Source organism: Diorhabda sublineata, chromosome 5 (genome assembly GCF_026230105.1).
Source record: "Diorhabda sublineata isolate icDioSubl1.1 chromosome 5, icDioSubl1.1, whole genome shotgun sequence".
In the NCBI taxonomy this organism is placed as follows: Eukaryota; Metazoa; Arthropoda; class Insecta; order Coleoptera; family Chrysomelidae; genus Diorhabda; species Diorhabda sublineata.
Genome location: NC_079478.1, coordinates 9784982 through 9804753, shown reverse-complemented (window position 1 = coordinate 9804753; position 19772 = coordinate 9784982). Strand labels below are relative to the sequence as shown.

Below are 19772 nucleotides of genomic sequence, written 5' to 3'. Positions count from 1 at the left end.
AATTTCAGCTTACACGCAATAAAAATGACACCAAACCGACGATGTTGCATTGCACGGTGTATTGCATCATGTCAAGCGGCCTTAGCCTTCCAGACATGAATTTAACGTTAGGATAAGTGCGTAGCTAGTTGAGGTATTTCAATTTAAATTTTATCGTTCGTGTTTACTATTTTCTCAATAGAAAATAAAATGATTTACTTTAGGTATTTATTTATCCTACCTTGTATAATAGTATTATGATATTACGGAATTTTCAAGAAAAAATATTTCTATGAACATTATCATAATCTAGACGTATCAATATGCAAAACAAATCTTGCTACATTTCTAAAGTAGGTATAGAAACTTTCCATTTAATGCGCAATGCTTTTGGTCTAATTTCCTACAAACTACTTGAAGTAAATTATACCGGCAACACCGTCGCGCTTTAAGATATTTTCTTCTTCGTATTTAGCTTTTAGTCGCGTACTGCAATCAAGAAAATACGTAGCGATCCGATCTGTTGTCCACTCTTTGAATCGCTGACACGTGCGTTAAAAATTGTCAATATCACCAATTTCACTTTCGATTTTACCAATATCCGATGTTGATTTTACGCGTGTTAGTGAGAGTCAAAAAGCAAACTATGTGATTCGTTAAATGTGTTCTATTTCTTCTTGGATTCCTATTCGGATTGTTGCTTTTGCTACATTAAAGTAAGTCTTAATTTGTTCGTCATGGTAACGGTGATGAAAACAGCTGTGTGAGAATGTGGTTCCAAATCATAAAGCGGAGATTATATTCGGAAAAACAAGTTGTTAATAGAATCACGCATATAATTATTATTTTATATAACTTTTCTGTTTGCACATATCGTCTATATATAACTTAAAACTTTATTATACTAATGTTTAACTTTTCTTCTTTAATGTTATTAACTTTTTCCTGGATTTTCTTTATTTCGTTTTATTCAATGTACTCTAACATTCTATACTTCGTTTGAACGATTTCTTCATCCTTTATCTACAAGCCAATGTTTTATTCTCAACCATAATGGCATAGAGCAAAAATTTTTCGGTAAGAATTTGTTGTGAACATAGCATTTTATGGCATCAGTGAATTTCTGTATAAGATCAAACAAAAAAACTATTACTAATTATGAAATGAAATATTTAACAATTATATACCTCAATTTTTAAATACATGATTATATGCAATCAAGGTTAGACCTACTCTGAACTTAATTACGTTATATATTTCCGAATCACTTCCACGATTCTATGAATTGTTGCATCCAATGTTAAAAATCATTATTACATCGAACATTTTGAGTCACACCAATAACACATAGTCATGGTCCTTAGGAAACCTAGGGACCATGAAATTGCCAACAACTTCGTCATATTTGGAGTCAGTAAATCGCTGATAAGACTCGAACCTACGGTAAAATTCCTTTACTCCCACTCAGGGCCGGATTAAGCTAGGAGCTTTGGGGGGGCTATAGCCCCGGGCCCCAGGTTTAAGAGGGCCCCATCATTTGGAAATCATTCTGTATTTTTTGATGTGTTGATACCACAAATCTAACGTATTGATATTTCCGGGTTTTCGAATTCCTAAAGGGGGCCCCGTCATTATTTTAGCCCCGGGCCTTATAAATCTTAATCCGGCCCTGCTCCCACTCTTAGCTGTGAGAGAGATAATGAAATTTTCTGTAGACAAGCAAGAACCTCAATAGTTGAGACAAATGGCGGAAATACTACCGATAAGTAGAGGGATGACAAATACTCAGATAGGGCACACAGAAGTTGGTTATCAAAAATACAACACAGGCAGGGCCGGCGATCCGGACTAGAAAGTCTGTGGCAACTGTCTCGCTTGGAAGACCTAGTGGAGGACCATATATTCAAGCTAGCGACGCATGGGAGATTCTTCAATTATGGAGAGTCATCATGGGCGAAGGCGATCAAGATTTAAAATAATTAGGATTGATAATATGGTATGATGATAATTGGGATTGATCCTGGTTTAGTCTTAATAATAATAAAATACATCGATACAAAAATAGAAAAGAGTTTTCATTTCAACGCTTTCCACAGTTGTGCAAATATACGAAAGCTTCTATTTAAATCATTTTTTGTTATACTACACTTTAGAATTTAATCATAATACTCGTTTCATTTTTTCCATATTATTTTCGTTGATTTACACCCCAATTCTTACATACATGAGCTTCACCAGTAATTAAAAAATATCCTCCATAAAAAAACATGAATTCTCCAACTCTGTATCCACATAATTTTCATTTTTCTTCGTTGCCTCTTCTCTTTCCTTGGCACATTTTTTAATCGCATTTGATCAGGTTTTCCTTTATGTTATCTTTATATTCCAGGATTAGTTTTCAAAATGGCTTCTCTGACGTATGCTAAATCTATCCAATTCCTCAATAAACCTCATTTCAATCACTATGAGCTTCAACACAAAAAAATACTGGAGTTAATAATCAAAATGCGCAACTAAGACGCCATCTTCACACCATGGGCATCATGGACGATCTGGAGTGCCGTTGGTGCATGAAGGAGGACGAGACCGCAGATCACGTTATCTGCGAGTGCCCTGCACTCACTCGAGCGCGGTTTAAACATCTGGGAAAACCTCACAACTTGCCTAATGACATCAAAGGATTCAAGCCAAATTAAAGGACATCGGCCTCTGGTAACGTCAAGTGGCGCGCGACAGGCCTATCTGAAGGCCTATGTGCTCAACGGCTCCATGGCTGCCCACAACTATGAACTATAACTAACTAATTGACTAATCAAAACGCGAATTGTCTAGATCACCACATCAGTTTTTTTTTGTTAATTTATCTTCGTCACCTTTCCTTCTTCGATTACGTTTATCATATTTATTTCAATGTGAAGGTTCCTTTAAAAAAAACTACTCAAAATTGTAATTTACTTTGAACGATGATACGAAAAAAGTTTTTCTACGCATATCCATTTCTTTAACATTTGAATCATTTTAAATACACAGATACCTAAAAATGTTACTCTGTAGAATCATTTTCAGAATTATAACATAAATTCTGTCCACATAGTTTTAATTTTTCGATGATTTATCTCAGCCTTTTTGTATTATTTTTGTTATAATATTTTATTACTTTTGTCTCTATATTTTTCTTATGATTTAATCGTGGAGTTTGTTTTTCTAAACATTATGATATATTTTTCATTGAAAGAAAGAAAAGAAAATAATATGACGCATGCTACATCTATTCAATTCTTCAATAACCTTCATTTTAATCACTGTTTGCTTTTAAACTAGAACATCACTCCTCAAAATATTGATATAAACTCTCGTAGCACAAATCACATCGATTTCATTTTTGTCATTTGCTTTTTCTTTTTCATTTGACCTCATTGTATCATTCACCATCTCCCCTTTTATGGTCAAAAGTATGATTTTCCATATATATTCCCTTCTTTTTTTATAAAAAAAGTTTAATTTTTTCAATATGTTTAAATTCTGATTCGATTTTTGAATATTACTAATAGTTTTTGAATTTTTTCTTGCAGTTATATAACTTTGAGTTACCTGATAAATAAAAATTACTTTATTATCTCATTCTAGGAAAATAATTCTATTAAAACTTGAAGTTGTTCATAAAATTTAAGGATTCTTAACATAAAAATAATGTACAGTTAAGGACTATTCGTTCCACAAGTTTTTGCAGCTAAAATCTCACATACATATTAGAAAGTAATATAGGAAGTAGCATTCCTTTGTTATCACGGAAATTTCGCTCATAACAGATTTTATCTCTAACTTCTCATGACAGGATATTCAAAGCGTTCCTTTTTTTGGTAAATGTATTTTATTGAAGTACTCTAGTATTTAACTACATTCTAAGTAGTATACAGATTGATTCAATGATTGAAAGAAGCGTGATCAATTCATATTCATTTATCCAAATTTCCCCCAACAAAGTTAGCATTATTTTCCTCTCTTCCTTCATATTTTGTTGTTAATTTTATCTTCAACGAAGCTAATGGACCTTCATAACACAATGGATTTTGGAATTAGTTGCCCTTCACATTCTGCTGTTCGGTAAATGTAATTTTGTTAATACGTTTTCGAGCAATAGGGAATAGTGTAATTAAAATTTTACAGTTTTGTGTAATTCTCTTTTATAGCTTGTACTTGCAAAACATTTCAGCATGGTTCTAGTAAATTTCTATAATGAATCCAGTCCGATTAATCTTATTCTACCAAATATAATCTAGTTGAATTTCAGTTCGTTTTATTCAATAATGTATCCTGTTATTTCATTGTTTACCTGCTCATTTTATGTAATCTTATCTTCAATCGCAATATTTTTTTGAATTAATGCCGAAATCCCTGGAAAAGTATATCAAGTAAATTCAAGATATGTTATTGGGAACAGATAAATAGATAATTTTCGGGGGAATTAACATTTCTAATTACAATGTAAGATTAAGAAAAAAATTTACTATAACTTGACGCAATTGTGAAAGAACTATTCAAGCATTGAAACCACCAGTAACAGAAATAGCAAAATAATTGGAATATTACACACCATTTCCTTTTTGTGGTATATATTACCGTAAAAACGATCTGCCATTAGTTTCACTATGACTTAAATAAAAATAATAGAAATAAGAAAAAAAAACTAAATCGATGTAAAGTTAAACGAGTTTTAATACTTTGTCAGTGATGAGGAACGTTACTAAGTAATGAAAAGTGAAAAAAATATGTATCGGGGTTGTTACCATTGTTTTCCAAGGACTCAGCAAAATATTTATAATATCAAAACTGATAAATAAAGATAAGCTAGCTAGATTACAACAACTCAAGAAGAGAGAAGTCATTCCTGTTTTACATATCTAACAATAACCGAACCAAGACTATTGATACTGATCAAAACAAAAATGTCTAAATTTAATCCGTTATACGGAGTGAAAATAATTCTTCTCCATCTGCTGTCCGATTTGCACTCCTGCAGTTTCTTGCTTTTCCTCGATATACATTTTTGTATGGTCAGCTTCTATAATATGTTTTTTATATAAAAGCTGTCATTAAATATTTGTTTTTGTAACGCAAACGACTACACAAATGAAAGGGACGCTAGACACTGTGTACGATGACTCTGCACCATCATTTACTACCATAAAATCTTGAGCAGCTGAACTCAAACGTGGTCCTATGAACTTGACTGACAACTGTTTCTTAATCTTAAAGTTTCCCTCGTAGAAGAGATATTTTTATCAGACCAAAACGTAAACGCATACGTAAAAGCCTATTTTGAGCAGAAACATGGCAAATATTATTTGGTGGGGTTAAAAAAAATTAAAGCATCGCTGGAAGAGTGGAATTGATAAATCTGCTCTAAACACTCTGAGTAACCGCAGTGGCACAGCAAGAAAAAGATATACAATAGATCCTTTTGGTGGTAGGGTACATAAAACCCTAATAACATACACATGTTTGTATGTGTATATTAGGGTAACTAATTCTATCTATCTATTGTGTCTTCTTTTCTTACTGTCTTACTGGGAATCCCAGTGTTTACAGCTAATCTATTAATCCCACTATTATTGGAATGTGGGATGGCACCATCTGCCAGAGATCTTCCTCTGCTATTTTATACGCTTCCAAGTGTGGTGGTCTAGAGTTCCGTAATTTTTCACACTTCGAAAGAAGGTGGATAGATCTTTCGTCCTTTGTACAACAAATCAGCACGCTGCATTTTTTGCTAAGGCCACAGTGCCTCGACAGGCTGTTAGGTAAGTATTCGTAGATTACTCCAAATTGATACATTCAGCAGATTTTCTTTGGTTATTTCCAGGAGTGTTCTTCACATTACATACACATTTATCGCTGGAATTTTAGTCTTAAAATATAACTATGTTGAAACATAAAAATGATTACGGAAAAAATCTTGTTTTTTTGTTACAATTTAAGTAGTATCTTCAAAAATGAATGAAGTTTTATGAGTATATATCTGTTGGTTGTGTCGTTGTCATACTGTGCTCAATTATAGATATTTATAATCATTATACTCAAATGTTTACCAATAGATAGCCACTTGAAAAATTCTACCAAAGTATCTAGTTTTACTTTGAAAACCAATCATCAATTGGCCTGATTTATTTCTATGAAGTACATAATTGTCCCCTCCGTCGTTCGTATTATATACTCTATGATCAAAAGTTATCGATTTGTCGGTAGCATTGGGGCTCTGCTCTTCGACTTCGTGGCAAAATTTTCACAAAGATTTCACTCTATATCCACTTAAAATCCAACTGGTGAAAAAATTCAAGCCACAAAATTATCATAATATATGTGTCCGTATTTCGCTGATTGGTTTGGTTCATTTTTGGCTCAACGAGTTTTTTAATAAACAATCTTGTTACGTATGGTATAAAAACAAACCAAAACAGATTCTATAGACTGTATTACCTCTAGAAAAATGCTTTGGTGTGGTTTACACGCTGGTGACATTACACAACATGAAGCCATAACTTGCGTTACGGTCAATTAAGTTACCGCACTATGATCAATAATTTTTTTTGAACATATAGGTAACATTAATGATAATTTTTATATACTGATATGTGGTTTCAACATGACGGTGATAAGTGCAATGCGGCGACTAGGAACCTGTCCCGCCAATGCTGGATTCCGTATGACTTTCGCGGGGTTAACTGTACGATATACTTGGGATTCAAGATTCTCGTCGGTTTAATCTTGGAATCAATGCCCCGGATTTGGTCTTTTGCAACAAATATGACCGATACATTCTTATTAAGTAACCTAACTAGCTCTCCGCGAAGAAAGTCAAAAAGTACTGATCTGGACGGGCGCGGTATTTCAGGGTTTGGGGTTTTCCATTACTACTGCATTAATTCGATTTTTTTGACGTACATACTTAGGTAGTACACATTTAACTACTACTTGGAGATAATTGCAAGTTGTTAAATACATTAAGATAAATTTAAATAGTAACATAGAGTGATATCGTGAATCAAAATCTGAAGGTAGTTTTACATATAAATTAACAGTAGCATTATTAAAATTTTTGCTCATTCCGAAGATCTTCACAAGCACTTATAAGAGACACATAATAATTTGGAAGCCTATAAAAACAGCTACGATGTTGTTATTGATGAAATAACACAGATAAATCTAGTGACCGCAGCTCGAATAGTTCGTTTATTGGTACTAGTTCTAGCGCTACCTGGAAAAAGGAAAATTACTATCTGAAAAAAAAGTTTTTATGGAAGAGTGATTCGAATGCTAGCTAATGATCATATACCGTTTGCAACGGACCCATGGGAAATAAATTGAGAACGAAAGTATAACGGAATTAGGACCTTAAAGAATCTAAACAGCGAATAAAATGTGAAATATAAAAATAACGATATGAAAAAGATTGAAGCAACAGTGACGGTCGACGGATTAAAATATCAGATATCTAAAAATTATCTAATACATTATCTGTAAGAGGAAACTCATCCATTGAAAATCTGTTATAGAGATCTTGTAATGCATTCACTTTAAACAGAACAGTTGCATTTGCATTCAAAAAAATGTGTTTTTCTTAGCAAAGCTCCCACTCAATTTTTTAAGTAAAATGTAAAAACTTGTCATCAAGTATACACAAAATTATACAAGTATACAAGCGTTGCGATGGAATTAGATTAATTTTGTAAAATTCGTTCTATTTTCCAGATAACCTTTAAAGAATTAATGGCTTTAAGTGACTGGCTTCTTATTTAGGGTTTTGTTCGCAATAAGTTACGTTACATGCATAGTTCCAACTGTGGATAATTATTACGAAGATTATAATATTACAATATTTATATTCCAACGTTAATCTGTTTTTAAGAATGCGCTCTATTAGACACGCCGGTGGCTCGAAAAAATAATCGTACTACAGCTATGTCCTTACTGTTTACAATATAGATATAATTGCTATCGAATCATTCGTATGGAAATTAGATGAATGATAGATTAAAATTGAAAAAAAAAATAATAGTAGGATGAAATGAGAAATAATTTACGGGAAATCTTAGGTATGGAAGGGCAAGGGGATAACTTTTGAAGGGTAAAAAACGACGATTTCCGGCCAAACTACAAGTCCTATGGAAAAAAATTGAATAGCAAAGTTATAGGTAACAGGAAGATCTACAACTTTTGTATCTACACTTTTTTCACATAACCTGAAAAATTATGTGGAAAATTCAAAATTTACAAAAGCATTTTATTTTCACAAAATTTTGTAGAAACTTTCCTTTCTATATCCCAAATACACTGTAACTTTCGATATGAAACAATTTTTTCCATTTGAAAATCATACTTGAATTCGCAATCACTTTATAGCTCTCTCAATATTTCCAATAGTAACTGAAGAGCAGGTCCTACCAGCACGTGCATCATCACCAATGCGTCCTCTTCAAAATTCACTATACGAGCGTAACGCGGTCTTGAAGGAGTTTCAATACTTTGTTGTTCACTTTAAGCTACCTCGTAATCATAGTAAAACATAACGCGCACTTGTTCGTTAGAATTTCATATGTTGATAGCAAATGAATTACTATTTACTTAGTTATAGCAAAAGCAGTCAGAGCTCACTACTTAAGGATGATAGGTAATATTCAGAAACTCAATGTTGCCCGTTCTAAGCTCTCTAGTTAGTTAAATAACTTAATTCACAACTTTGTAAAAACTATCTATTAACATAAAATATAAATAAATAAAGTGGTTTCAATAATCTGTCTTCTGTACTCATTATATGTCAAGACTATTAAGGACTTACTATGCGTGTATATGCCCTCTTAAATACTAATTCTATTGTATACAAAAGCTATAATAAATTATATTTATGGTTCTTAGAGTCGCATCAATAAAAAAATAAGGGTAAGTAATATGGAATCGCTTAAGTAAGGCGTTGGTTCCCATCAGGGGACCGTCAGTTTACAATAAATCTTGACGAATACAATAGTAACTAATAATTCTTCACAGTCGCATTAAAATAAGACAAAAATTAGATAATCCGAGACGATACGTTAATGGAGCATAAAATAAGAGACATGTGTATAACTAACTCAATATATGGTTACCATATCTTAAATGGTTCCCATCAGGAATGGCGAGATAATTAGTTTACATAAAGCAGCCCTCGCTAGAAACCAAATTATCAGAGAGATTGGCTTCCAATAATGTTTTTCAAATATATTTTATTCTAAATTTTCCTTCATTTATTCAAATCGATTGATTTCTTTTTTTTTTCTCTAAAATGTTTCAAGAAAATAAATTAGAAAAAAAATATTTTTTTTGTTTTAATCCATTATGTACATGTTTTTATTTACTTACTCGAAGTTTAAAACGGAAATTCTCACAAATAAAAATTCAAGCAACTTGGAACGTCCATTGTTTAGTGAAAGTAAATTTTTCATAGTTGATTAAAGTGATTGTAATTGTTTAAGTTTTTTGAGATTGCAGCAGCGAACAATGGTTAATCTAGAAATAATCTCGATGGCAATTAGTATTTTATTATAACCGTAGCGTTATTCTCAAGGTGTTATTTATAAATTTTTCATTAACTTAGTAACTGAAGAACACATTTTATGTTCAAAAGGGAAGGAATAACTTACATCAATTCAATGAATTTCAATATTAAAGGTGTTCAAAATTAATTGTCAAGATTTGTTGTTTCCGATAATGTTTTCAAATAGCTTTACTAAACACACTGTACTGAATAAGAATCATTGGAGTGCTCACAATTAGTCTAAGAAATTTTTATAGCATAATATTGAACAATTAAAGCAATAAAGTTTACCTAAAGCACTTTTCATTTAAGTGGGAAATTTCTGAAAATAATATTACGTTTTGTTGAATTTATACTTTCAATTGAAATAGTTATAAAGAAATAAGGCGTTTATTCCATAATCATTTTTATTCTCCACTTCCCTTTTAAATATATGGGGGCTGTTTTTTTCAATCCCGATTAAAAATAAAACACGGTTGAATATACAAAAAAAGATTTTTTTACCAAAAGTAAGATAAAGTGCAGCTTATTTCTCTATATAACCACCGTAACGTTTAAGGCATTTGTCTTCTTAATAATTGGAAGTGAGTTGTGACCATTACTTGAGCTCCACGTCAGTTTGTAAACGCCGCCCTCCAAGCCACTACTTCCGTTCAGGGAAAAGATGAAAATCTCTTGGTGCTATGTTGTAATTGAATGATGAGTGTTCGAAAATGTCCCATTGAAATTGCAGAAGGTGTCCTTGAGTTAGACTAGCGATTTGGAGATGGGCATTATCGTGGATCAGAACGATTCCACAAGTCAGCTTGCCACCTCGTTTGTTTTGAAAAGCTCTACGTAAGCCACGTTAAATTTCACAATAAGAATCTGCATTAATTGTTGTTCCAGGCTGCATAAACCTTTTTGGTCGCAAAAAACAGTCGCCATAATCTTACGGCTGTTAAAGGTTCGTTTAAATTTTTTTCAAATTTTTTGTGTCTAATTTTCTACATAGTTCTACAAACTCATATATATCTAAGTCGTAGACGTATGTGAGTGCTTGTTGCTTAGTAAGTATTTTGGGCAGAGAAATAAGTGAAAATCACTCGGAACCAAGTCTGAAATGGAGGTGGCCGAAGCTTAAAAGAGTACCAAATATTGATTTCAGTGTTGGAATTCTTGTATTGGCTCGAAAGGAAACTATTCTGAAGGCACCAACAAAGATATGTTATGTAATGCGTAAAAATGTTGCTTATTGATCAGTCCGGGTTAAATTTGATTATACAGTTATATCTAATTGTGAGCTTCGTTTCTGTCAATAACCTAGTTTGAAAAACAACTATATCGTAGGCAAATCTAAGTGATGTCTATTTCTTGTTGAAGCACTTGAAAAATATCAGATACATGCAGTAAAATTAAATGACTTTTTAACAAGGTCGATACATTTACTATTTTAATTATTAATTTTTTCTCTGTTATTATGTGATAAATTAACCATTTCAAATCACACGTCAAAAATACTGCAAGGTAAACCGTATTATATTTTCATAGATTTCTCTTAATCCAAGTATCATATTTCTGAATTACCTTGACAATTCGTTATTAATAAATATAAATAATAAACTATGTATGCGTTTATCGAACCGTTTTAACATTACGAGTGAAAGTAGATACCTGTCGAGCACATAGAACGGACGCTTCTAATACTAATATAAGGAGCTGGTTGTGTAGCAAGTATATAAAGATATAAGTAAGGAGCTGAGTGTATAACAGGTGCCCTATATAAAGCTATATAAAGAAACATTAAATAACGTTCGTCTTTTTAAGATATTTTTCAATATTGAAAATCCATTTTTACGCACAAACTCAATTGAAATTGTATTTATGTCAAATATATCGTGGGGAAAGTTTTGGATATTTGATAACACTCTTCTGTCTATCAAATTTTCTTTTAAATTCGATATAAAAAAGTGTGGCCGTGACCTTATAACATACTCATTCGTTTGGAATATTTAATTAATTAGGTATCTCAAGTACTTTTATTCATCAATCGCTAAGTATTATGGCACAAATGATTTACCCTGAAATTCAGAATCATCCTTGTTCAGATAGTCACTTTACAAAACAATTTATGGGATGGAACACTTGGTTAATATTTACACAATTGTTCCTTGGTTTTGTTAGTGACTTTTACCACGTCAAAAATAATGTTAAAAACTAAGATATCTGTCAGATTTATTAGGTGCACTGAAAAGTGATTTATAAACGATATTACGAGGATGTATTAATATCTAGTTAGTCTAGACCACTTCCATGCATAAAAAAAAATATTGTGTAACCATAGCAACGAACAATAACTTATTAGTGTCAGTGTAAAGTTTGAAGTCGAAAAAGTAAACCAGAGTTACGCAATAAATTAAAAGATGTCCACCGAAATTGTGAAATTGGAGTATCGAGCCATCATCAAGTACCTGTATTTAAAAGGGTTAAGAGGTAAGAAAGCTTCAAAAGAGGTAAATTTTCCATTGAAGATGATGACCGATCTGTGTTAGTCCCCGAAAATATCGATGCAGTTCATGACATGATTTTGTCAAACCGGATATCTGAGCAATAAATATTTCACACGAACGCGTTCATCATATAGTTTACGTCAATTTGGACATGAGAAAAATTGCTGCAAAATGGATCCCCAAATGTTTGAATGTTGACCAAAAGCGTGCAAGGGTAGAAGCATCGCGTTCGATCTGTGCTCGATTTGAAAACGACGTAGACTTCTTAAACTGAATTGTTACTATGGATGAGACTTGGGACATTTCTACGATCCACAAACAAAGCAACAATCGATGGAATGGCGACACTCCGGTTCTCCAAGACCTAGGAGGTTTTGTGTCCAAAAATCTCTTGCTCCAGTTTTTTGGGATTGCCATGGAGTAATCATGCTTGATTTTTTGGATAAGGTTAGAACAATAACTAGAGATTACTATTCAATATTACTGACCACTCTACGGGAAAAAATTAAAGAGAAAAGACGCGGAAAGCTATCCAAAGGTGTTTTGTTTTTGCAGGACAACGCCCCTGCACAGAAATCTCATGTTGCCGTGCAAAAAATTCGTGATTTAGGGTTTGAATTACTAGAACACCTCTCTTATTTACCATATTTGGCTCCGGCCGACTATCATCTTTTTCCTCAACTGAAAAAAAGTCTTAAACTTTCTTCCAACGAGAAGGTAATAAATGTATCCAATTAAAAGAAGAATATGTTGAGTAATAAAATATTTTGACATTGAAATTTTGTTTGGTTCTATAGTAGCTAAGAATTTTTCAATATATCCTTATATTTCAATGTTCAGGATCGATTCTACGTTTCATATATAAGTCTTCCAATTTCTCATCGAATCTATTCGTCATTCCATCCCAAAATTTTTATCGATAAATTTTAAATTTCAAAATCTGATTCAATATAAGTGAAAGTAACAAATTAATGATTAAGTTTGATTACATAATTTTTTATTTATGTTCTACGAAATAGAACGTTTATTTACATTTAATAACTAGCTGCTAATACTCGCTTCGTTGAGTTTGTTTGGATGGTATATTTAATAATTATTAATAAACTTTTCCGTTTTATACAAAAATCCTTACAAACGTTAAAATATGGTAATTTGAATTGTACAAGAGCTGATCCTTTTGCACCGCCATTGGCTCATCTATATATCGAAACAATTTTTCATCATCACATCACATCGTATCCAGAAACACAGCAGCGTGTTTAACTGGAGACAGTCGCCTAATTGGCGGGTCAGAAGCTAAAAGTGGTTTTTCCGATTCTTTAGGACGATTTCAAGTAAATATACGAAGGTTGGTACATAAGTTTTGAGATATCACATATTCACTGATGTGAATATGTCAATATGTCAATATGTCAAGTTTAACATTTTTAATGGTGAACGTACTAAGAACGAGTTGTCAGACGAATGCTATTCGAGTTGTTGATACTTGGAACATACACCTTGGTCAAAAAATTTAATTCGATTTCAATCGTGGTCGCACTTCGCTATAGAATGAATTTCATGAAGATCGTCCAGAATCGCTTGTTGTGCCAGAAAACATGGATGCTATGCATAAACTGATATTGCAAGATCGTCATGAAGCATACCGTGAGATTGAAGCATACCTGGGCATACAATTAATATTGCATAATTTGACAATCGCTTTAAAAAAAGCTCGTGTCAATTGGTGCAAAGAAATGCTGAAAAAATTCAATAGAGGTGCTTCAAAAGACGTTTATAAGATCCTGAAAAGTGGTGAATCATGGATCTATACATATGAATCCGAAACTAAACAAAAATCGATTGTACTCGTATTGTTTTTCAAGTCGAAACAAATCCAACAAAAATTGTTCGCCACCGTTCCATTAGAGTGACATATGAAGGTCAATTCTGAATGGTACAAACATTCGTTTGCCCGGAGTGCTAAGAACAATCAGGAAAATCAATGGTCGAAGACGAATTATACTGCATCACGAAAATGCGAATTCTCACACATCAGTTTAAACACAAACGTTCTTGAACAGTCAAAACATCGAATTGATGGGTCATCCGCCGTACAGTCCTTGTTTGGCACCCAATGATTTCTTCGTTGAAATCACATGTTTTGGAGGTACCTCAATCGGAATGGAAAAAATGCTCAAAACTTAAGTAGCAACCCTCGTATGTTAGGATTTAACGAAAGAATAATTGGTGCGATCTATTCAAATCTTTTCACATGCCAGCTGGATAAGAAGTATTATGCCTCTGAAAGATTATTTTTTTTTCTTAATGTTACGAATAAGTTCTCAAAATGGTTCCCTAGGCCGCCCATGTCCAGCTACTATGGAATTTGAAACATTCGGCGCTTTTCCAGCGGCGTCTTTTACATTTTTTATAAATGGCGGAAGCGCCTTTAATGTTTCCTTTTAGAATTTTTTTTTAATAATTTTTAGGAAGATCTATTCATTTATTTCTTTTGCTTCTTTAAGTTCTAGGATTTTGTAGAATTTTATGTAGGTATATAAATTATTTGTGTAAACGCAGATAGTTTAGTTTTAAATAAATAGTCGTAGTGAAAAAAACGAGTTAGTAAAAGTAATCGCAGAAATTATTCAAGTGATATTTATAAGTTATAGTGTGTAAATAAATTAGAACATTAGAGACAGTGTTCATTAATTCACCCAACGAGTAGAAGGAGTGTAAATAAATAGGAAAAACGTTACATTAAGTTTCTAAACATATAAATTGGAAAAAGTACTCAACTCATTAGCAAGATCGGTCTACTGACAAAAGTTAATTTTCATTTTAGAGTTTTATAAAAAACTAGGTTTATAACTGACTACTAGAGAGGGCACGAAAGACTGAGCTTTCGATCTATTAATGCTAATTTGCAGAGAACAATTAGTCAATCATTTAAACTTGATACAGCATTGCATTGATGCGTGTTAGCAGTAAACATTTAGTTTAACATTATAGATTATTAAGTGATTTGTTTTGTTTGGAATAAATAGTTTTGTCATTATTTCTAGGAAATGATTAACAAAAATTGGAGTTACATAACCATTTATTTAGAAGACTATTCAAATTATTCATCTTCTTAATTTATTGACGGTAATTCCTAAATTCAGAAGACAATTAATATTTTTAATAAATAAAAAGAGTAAACAACTAATATTTATAAGAAATTTTGTATATTGAAAAATAGTATATATTAGAATCATGTACGTCTCACAATAAGTATAACAAAATAATCCTGTTTTTATAAACTTTGTACACAGGGAATTCTCAACAAAAAATTAAAGTTGAATAACCGACAAATCTATTTGTGCAATAAGAATGTGGTACATTCGAAGAAGAAAGGAATTAAATGGATTGAGTTTTCATTTTCGTCAGATACAATTTTTCAGAATAACATTTTTTTATAGCTCTTCAAATAAACCATTCACCAAACTTTGTTTTATATTTGTACCTTCTCTTTATGAACCTATAGAAATTTACAAACTCTCATTATCAAGAGAAAAACTTATTCTTGAAATCTGTGTATACAACTTTTAGGTATCTATAAATATCCACATCATACAAAAATTTATATCTCAGACTATTATTTCCATTTTCTTACTGTTTGAGTTTAATTCATCTGTGTTCAATTTGAAAGTTGAAATGCGAATTTCGACCAAATTGTTGTCCCCAATTATGGTAGTTTTCGATTGGATATATGTTCCCATTTTCATCACGTAAGATTTAAAAAACTGTTGAGAATGTACGTACCCACATACAGTATAGTATATAACTGTTAATTCGTTCGCGATTTATTTTATAAAGAATAATGACAGCGATGAGTTGAATAATTTATATTACGAGCCATTATGACCTAATTTTCATGTATTTATTATCATGAATGCAGAGTAGAAGCGTTATGTGAAAAAAATTATAACAACAGTATAACCGTGATCCCACCAGAACTTAGAACATTATGGATATATACAAGGACTAGGTTATACTAACAAATCATATTTTTTGAGTACTGTTTTTATTATTGAAATTGTAAGTTAACTTTTTTTATTTTGATTTTCTTATCACATTTTTAATGTTCTGTTTTGAGTTTTAAAATTTAGTATTTATAGTAGTTTGTCATCGGGCATCCACGTGGTTTCTCAATTTCTACGTTTTCTCTAGTCTCTTTCAGTGCAGTAAATCTTAGTATTCACAACTCTGAACACACTGTTTACACTATCACTACACTAACACTAACTGTAAACTATTTACAGTAACTGTAACTGTAAACAGTTTACTTTCAGTCTCTGAAGACGATAACTTGGTTATCGAAACGCGCGTCCGACAGTGTAATTATGGTGAGTGTTGGTGTAAACAGTGTGATCAGTGTGAATATAACCAACAGTTCCTAAAATTCCAACTTAGCATTCGCATCTCTGGTCTAGTTATTCAATCTGATCCTTTTGAACAGGATTAGTTTTGCAATATATGAAGATTGTCGTTAATTCGATTCATAATATAACTTTGCTGGTAGTATGCCATTTATTTTTTCTGAGGACTCACCATTTTATAGATATTTTTGTCAATATTATCTCGTATGATATTTTAAAAATAACTTTTATTGAGAGGCTTATTCCTCGAATTTATTTAAGGTCAGCTTTCTTCAATATTGATATCATAGTGTCATGATTCTTTATTCCATTGGATGCTTTAAATGACTCCAAAAGATTCTGAAAGCTTTGTTTTATTTTTTTTTCTATTTTTATCTTATTTCTATTCTTTCCAATTCAGGAAAAAATTAGAAAGGAATGCTTCTATATTTTGATAGTTGAAAGGCAAAATAAAAAAGAATGCATAAATTGGAATCGATTTTTGAAATACGGCATTCCTCTTCCTAAAAAAGAGAATAATCAATCGCCGCTGGTTGATGTTAATACTAATAGATGTTCAGCCATTTTACTTCTGCCGGAGATAATGATAGAAGTAGCAATCCATATAATGCAGAATTTCCCACACTTTTCTTCCTCGTAAACCACTTTCAGAATACTTATTACTAGTTTCAGTTGATACATTTACGCCATATTACCAACACGTCAAATAATCAAACTATGGAAATTCAAGTACATTTCATTGTAGAACTTCTCGTGTGCCCTTGGGGGTGCGCCTGTACCACTTTGCGAATCACTGATATAATTTAACAGTATGGTCTAAGAGTACAGAGTTTATAATCAAGTTACCTCTTGAGTAGTTATTCTAGGACGATATCCACCTGTTTTTGGAAGGGATGATCAAATACTTCTTTTCCGTAATTTAGTACTCCTGAACTTTTGAGTAAGCAGTAGAATCATAATCTTCCCTATAAAACCAATGCTGTTAGACCATTGAGCGAGTCGTGAGTTTAGAAAATTGTTAGATTTATTTTAAAAATTTTAAATTTATAATTTTGAAACATCGTGTATACTTATTTAAATGTTTGAATTTTCATGTAACTGTCCACCTTACCATATTAACAGTGACAGTTTAACGTAGGATTGCTAAAATAACTCGTATTGTCCATATTTAGGTACGGGACTAAAACCGAAACTGCATTGGCCTCCATATACGACCATAGCCTCTTTAAGTCGTTTCAGTGACCCCAACATTATAAATTCTCTTATTTTCACTCAAATTTTCGATCACATATAATTAATGGTTAGATGAGATAGAAAATTTATCCGGAGGCTGTGTGTGTCTTCAACGTGACCTTTTCAAGGTTTGTCGATTTTAATGAGGTATTTGTATATTGCATTGTACGTTATAAGAATTTTTTTAACCTACAGACACATTTTAATTTAATCTAAAGCAGCTAAATAGTTTTTTAAATGCAAAATAGATAATTTTAAACCTGAAATATAAGGCAAAAAAGGTTTTTTTCTCATAAACAGAGCGAACATTTTTATTGCTCTTCCTATTATTTTTCCAAAATGCATATCCTGAAAGTTACTTTCTTTTTCCTTAAATTCATAAATTAATACAAACAAATAGAAAACGAAATGGGTAGCACTTAATAGCTTCGGTCCATTAACGAAGCTTCTAATTTAGTAATAGATATGAATAATACTCCTTGTCACAGTCGCCCACAGAAACACATAAATTGATTGGCTAGCTAGTAAAAGTATTCCACACGAAGAAACAATGCTAAATCTACGAATGCGGTTTTTCAGCTACAGGTGATATTATTAGTTTCTGCCATATTTCTCATGTCATTTGTCAAACTTTCACTAAAAGCAGACAAATAAATGTTTTTCAATGCTCAATACTATCGACAAAAAGAATTTTAAATATCTTGATTCTAATAAAATATTTTTGTTCATGTGGAAAAACAATTTAAGAAAACGAGAAGATTTTCTGTAGCATTTGTCATTAATTTTAAATGTGTTCTATCTTTTAAATTCGATTCACTACTAGATATCTCTCTAATGACACCAGACATACGAATGATACACTAAAAATAACTGATAAAGTGATAGTAGGCTTACAAATATATTTCTATGTGTCAAAATTGACGTAACTTTTGACTCGAATAGAGCTTGGTAAAAGTACACAATAATCCATCTACTTCTCAGCTCCCCTTGAATTTTCTGAGTTATTCGATGCCTTCATAAAGTTGTCTTATCAACCAAAATTGTCACGTTCCTGTGTACTTCAAGCACATCCTCACCGATTAGACAATACCGCATACCATGAGTTTAATCTGAAACCTAACTTCAAGGAAACATTACCTGTCTTGGAAGTTTCTTGAAGCTGCAAAGTTTCCAAAAAAAAAATTAGTTTTGGAACAGTCCCTATAATTTTTATATCTTTCGTATCTGTGTCATTGATCAGCGCCGTAATGCCACGTTAAACTAAAATGAAAAAATTAATTTTGCACTACTATTCCAGTCACCAGCTATTTTGAGAAACAATACCGATTTACTTAAAAAATTCCTTCTTTTGTGAAAATAATTCCTAGGTATTCAAATGTTGTCACTTTATTTATTAGTTGTTTTTTCATTATCAGTTTCTTTTCTTTCATTTTCTTGTATGTATATACCACTATATTGTCTGAGGGTTTCTTTAGCCAATTGTTGTCTGTAGTTTGTAGTTCCCCTCTTTGATTGTTTTTATTATTCTATCCGTGACTAATCTAAAGCTAAGACTGTCTTCTTGCTTTACCCCCATCTCCAATCTAAACTTTCCCGATCTCCTTTCGTCTATTAAACCTTCTCTACGACATTTTGATATATTCATTTTGATATTGAGTCTATCTATGATATTTTGATATTGTCTATTGAATCGAATACTGATAAGAAATCGACAAATCGATATCCTTATGTCCGTGTCTTTGATTCTCGTATATATTTTTAAACCAACTGAGGATAATCATATAGCTCTGTAGTTTTCACACACCAAGTCATCTCCATTTATATATTTTTGTGTAAAAGTATCAACCAATTTTCTTCCTATTCTCTAGGTATTTTATTTATGATCTATGTTGCCCTAAATATTTTATCATTTTCGCTTCTATTTTGTCACTTGCACAACCCATTTTAATTTACCTTTGCTTCTTTCTCTTTCTTTTCCTCTCTTGTTCTGTTATCGTCTTATAATTCATCTTCATCGGCTAATTTATCTCCTTCTGTCATGTTTCTATTTCTATGACTGAATTTTTCTTCTAAAAAATTATTCCATATCTTGTTCTGTGT

At 31.9% G+C, this 19772-nt stretch overlaps 1 protein-coding gene across 1 annotated transcript in view; it reads left to right on the top strand.

The window, feature by feature from the left end:
* The first annotated feature begins 453 nt into the window (after nt 1-453).
* LOC130443822 (calpain-C) overlaps nt 454-19772 on the top strand; it is a 41822-nt gene continuing 22503 nt past the window's right edge. Inside the window, exon 1 of the mRNA XM_056778682.1 lies at nt 454-695. The gene's annotated coding sequence lies outside the window, so the exon portion shown is untranslated. The remainder of the gene's footprint in view (nt 696-19772) is intronic.